Below are 5035 nucleotides of genomic sequence, written 5' to 3'. Positions count from 1 at the left end.
TATAAACAAACTGAAAGAAAAAACCCACATGATCATCTCCATAGATGCTGAAAAAGCCTTTGACAAAATCCAACACCCCTTCATTATAAAGGTCTTAGAAAGATCAGGAATACAAGGAACATTTCTGAACATAATAAAAGCAATTTATAGCAAGCCAACAGCAAACATCAAATTAAATGGAGAGAAACTCAAAGTGATACCACTAAATTCAGGAACAAGACAAGGCTGTCCACTCTCCCCATATTTATTCAATATAGTACTAGAAGTTCTAGCTAGAGCAATAAGACAACAAAAGGAGATCAAAGGGATACAAATTGGCAAGGAAGAAATCAAACTTTCGTTATTTGCAGATGATATGATAGTATACATAAGTGACCCCAAAAACTCTACCAGGGAACTCCTACAGCTGATAAACTCCTTCAGTAAAGTGGCAGGATACAAGATCAACTCAAAAAAATCAGTAGCCCTCCTATACACAAATGATAAAAGGATTGAGAAAGATATCAGAGAAACATCACCCTTTACAATAGCCACAAATAATATAAAATACCTTGGGATAACACTAACTAAACAAGTGAAGGACCTTTTTGATAAGAACTTTAAATCTCTAAAGAAAGAAATTGAAGAAGATATCAGAAAATGGAAGGATCTCCCATGCTCATGGATAGGTAGGATTACCATAGTAAAAATGGCAATCTTACCAAAAGCAATCTACAGATTCAATGCAACCCCCATCAAAATCCCAACACAATTCTTCACAGACTTGGAAAGAATAATACTCAACTTCATATGGAAAAACAAAAGACCCAGAATAGCTAAAAGAATCCTATACGATAAAGCAACCCTTGGAGGCATCACCATCCCTGACCTCAAACTCTACTATAGAGCTATAGTAATAAAAACAGCTTGGTGCTGGTATAAAAACTGACATATGGACCAATGGAATCAAATTGAAGACCCTGATATTAATCCATGCACATATGAACACCTGGTTTTTGACAAAGGAGCCAAAACTATACAATGGAAAAAAGAAAGTATCTTCAACAAATGGTACTGGCATACTGGATGTCAATATGTAAAAGATTACAAATAGATCCATATCTGTCACCATGCACAAAACTCAAGTCCAAGTGGACCAAAGACCTAAACATAAATCCAGTTACACTAAACTCAATAGAAAAGAAAATAGGAAGCACTCTTGAACTCATTGGCACCGGAGACCATTTCCTAAATAAAACACCAACAGCACAGACCCTGAGCACAACAATTAATAAATGGGACCTCTCGAAACTGAGAAGCTTTTGCAGGGCAAAAGACACAGTCAATAAGACAAAAAGACAACCAACAGAATGGGAAAAGATCTTCACCAACTCCACATCTGACAGAGGATTGATCTCCACAATATATAAAGAACTCAAGAAACTAGACATCAAAGTACTGAACAGTCCAATTAAAAAATGGGCTAAAGAGCTAAACAGAGAATTCACAAAACAAGAACTACAAATGGCTGAAAGACATTTAAAGAAATGCTCAGCATCCTTAATCATCAGAGAAATGCAAATCAAAACGACTCTGAGATACCACCTTACACCTGTTAGAATGGCTACGATCAAAAACACCAATGACAACCAATGTTGGAGAGGATGTGGAGCAAAGGGAACACTCCTCCACTGTTGGTGGGAATGTAAACTTGTACAACCACTGTGGAAATCAGTATGGCGGTTTCTCAGAAAATTAGGAATTGAACTACCTCAAGACCCAGCCATCCCACTCCTGGGCATATACCCAAGGAATGCTGATTCATACCATAAAGACACATGCTCAGCTATGTTCATAGCAGCACTATTTGTAATAGCCAGAACCTGGAAACAACCTAGATGCCCATCAACAGAAGAATGGATGAAAAAAATGTGGTAATATACACAATGGAGTACTACTCAGCAGAGAAAAACAATGAAAGCATGAAATTTGCAGGCAAGTGGATGGAACTAGAAAAAAATCATCCTGAGTGAGGTAACCCAAACCCAGAAAGACAATAATGGTATGTACTTACTCATAGGTGGATTCTAGATATAAAATAAAGAACAATCAGACCACAAAAAAAGACTGTTTCTTTTCAATACCCTTATAAGAAAAAGATAGAGAAAGATTTGCTTTCACAGTGCCTACTTATAATAATTCTCAACCGGTTAAAAGATTTCAATGGAGGGTCCTCCCACAGGCAATGTTGAATAGCCCAACTCTGTGCCAATATTTTGTGCAACAGCCTTTGGAAATAATACATAAAAATTTTCCTAAATCTATAATTTATCATTATGTGGATGATATTTTACTAACTGACTCAAATGCAGATACTTTAGAAAGAATGTTTGAAGAAGTAAAGAAAATTTTGCCTTGCTGGGGATTATAAATTGCTCCTGAAAAGATACAAAGAGGAGATTCTATTAATTATTTAGGATATAAAATAGAGCTACAAAAAAATTAGACCCCAAAAGGTGCAAATTAGGAGAGAGAGACTACAGACTCTTAATGATTTTCAAAGATTATTTGGAGACATATCTCATCTATGAACTATGGTTGGGGTAAAAAATGATGAATTGAATAATTTGTTCAAAACTTTAGAAGGTGACAAGGACTTAAATAGTCCAAGAGAATTATCACCTGGAGCTGAGAAAGAATTGGCCTTGGTAGAAAAGAAAGTACATGAAGGGCATGTGGATCGTATTGATCCAAAGCTGAATTGCATTTTGGTTATTTTACCTTCTAGGCATTTGCCTAGTGGAATATTAATGCAGAGGGAAGATATTATAATGGATATTTTTACCAAATAAACCAAATAAAAAATTAAAAACTAATGTGGAAAAAACTCTGACCTGATTTGGAAAGGAAAAATTGAGACTTCGTCAATTAGCAGGAATAGACCCAGCAGAAACTGTCATACCTTTAACTAAGGAGAACATTGAAAAATTATGGACAGAAAGTGAACCTTGGCAAAGAGCTTGCAGTAATTTTTTGGGAGAAATTAACAGCAAATATCCCAAAAGCAATAGAATTGATCTTATAAAGAGAGCTGATTGGATCTTGCCTCGAATTGTACGGCAAAAACCCATATCTGGAGTGCGTACATTTTATACAGATGCCAACAAAGAAGGAAAGGCAGGTTACAAATCAGAAAATTTAAGTAAAGTGGTTCAAAGCCCTTATAATTCAGTTCAAAAATCAGAATTGTATGTGTTACATTGGGGATGAGTTTTTGCTTTTGTTTCTACAGGAGAAGATAAGCTGTGGGTACCATCAAAATTGATAAAGGGTTGATTTGAACAAGAGAGACCCTTTAATTAGAGGAGGTGGTAGTTCATCAATCAGCATGAACATCCAATTTAAACTAACTTATACCAGTAACACATGCCTTTTCATTTAATCAAATAATAACTCCCCAAAATTAGTCTTGGGGAAAGGTTTTTGTTTTTGTCTTTTAGGAGAATGAAGGCTAAGGAATCTGAAGAACACTGGACAAATGAGACAACTGAAGAAAAAGGACAAATCATCTATCCCAGGAAACAGAGTAAAATGGCCTATTGGTATATCATCTATATGTCTTCCTAAATGTTTGTTTCTGCTCTTCTCTAAAAAAAAATTAACACTATTGGTCTTCTTGTAGTCCCAGTTCAATTAAAATTTAAAGCTGACTGTGGTAGTATTCTAATTGTACTGAAATGTGATTTTGATTGTATGTTAATAAATAAAGTTGCCTGGGGGTCAGAGCTATTAGAGCCATAGACAGAGTGTGGCGGTGGTGGCGCACTCCTTTAATCCCATAGATCTCTGTGTGTTCAGGGATACAGTCAGCATTGGAGACATATGCCGTTAAGACCTAGAGGGCTGTACATACAGACAGTGACGAGGCAGTCATGTGTTTGGGTTTACAACCAATTGAGAAGGCAGAATGACTTTGAAACAACTCTCTTTCGGGAAGCTGGGACACAGCAGGAGGAAGGGTGAGATTTTAGCTCTGAGCTCTGACCTCTTGGCTTTCTCTTTTACATTGTTTCTGTGTTTCTTATTTAATAAGACGGTTGGTTACATCAACAGCTGACTTTGGAGTTGGAGAATGGCTCTCTCCTTCTTTAAACTCAAGCATGTTGTTAAAAGGAAAAAGCAAACTCCCTGTATCATGCCAGAATAAAAGAGCCATCTTCTGCTATGGGACAGGAGAAAAACCAAATTAATTAAGGGACTATTCTATTACTAATCTCAATTCTTTGATTCTATTCTGATTCTTTAAACTTTTCTTAAAGTATGAATTTTATATCAAATTTACAAGATTAATGTATATACACTTTAAACTTTGTTTTTTGTTTTTTTTGGGGGGGCGGGGTTTGAGACAGGGTTTCTCTGTGTAGCTTTGCGCCTTTCCTGGAACTCACTTGGTAGCCCAGGCTGGCCTCGAACTCACAGAGATCCACCTGGCTCTGCCTCCCGAGTGCTGGGATTAAAGGTGTGCGCCACCACCGCCCGGCAGGTTTTTTTGTCTTTTAATGGGTTTTGGGTCTGGGATAATTTTCATTGTTTAGGGGGGTTGGTTACAAGTTGTTGTCAAGGGTTAGGAAAAGGGCTAAGCAAAGCAGATTAGATTTAAGGTTCTTCTTTAAAAGAAAAAGACAATTACTAATTTTAAATACTTTACATTGGATTGGATTGTTTTGTATTATATACAAATTATATATATTGAAATTGATATTGTTAGAAAGTGCTATGGGTATATTTCTAATTGTACTTATACCATTTATTTAACAATGTAATGCAATTGTCTGATCTTTGAATGTTATTATTACCAACTATTAGGATATAAAGAAATGAAAGTTAGTAGTTAGACATTACAATAGATCTTGTAGGCATATTAGGTATGTTTTCAAGATTGAGCAGATATATTTTAGATAGACAGGTCACCTTCAAACCCTTCAGAGATCTACAGAATATGGCATTTAAAATGTTTTAACAACTTAGAAATTTTTTCTTTTTTGTTATGACGATA

This window comes from Peromyscus leucopus, chromosome 16_21 (assembly GCF_004664715.2).
Source record: "Peromyscus leucopus breed LL Stock chromosome 16_21, UCI_PerLeu_2.1, whole genome shotgun sequence".
Taxonomy (NCBI): domain Eukaryota; kingdom Metazoa; phylum Chordata; class Mammalia; order Rodentia; family Cricetidae; genus Peromyscus; species Peromyscus leucopus.
The sequence above is the reverse complement of the archived record's forward strand: the minus strand, read 5'-3'. Positions refer to the sequence as shown.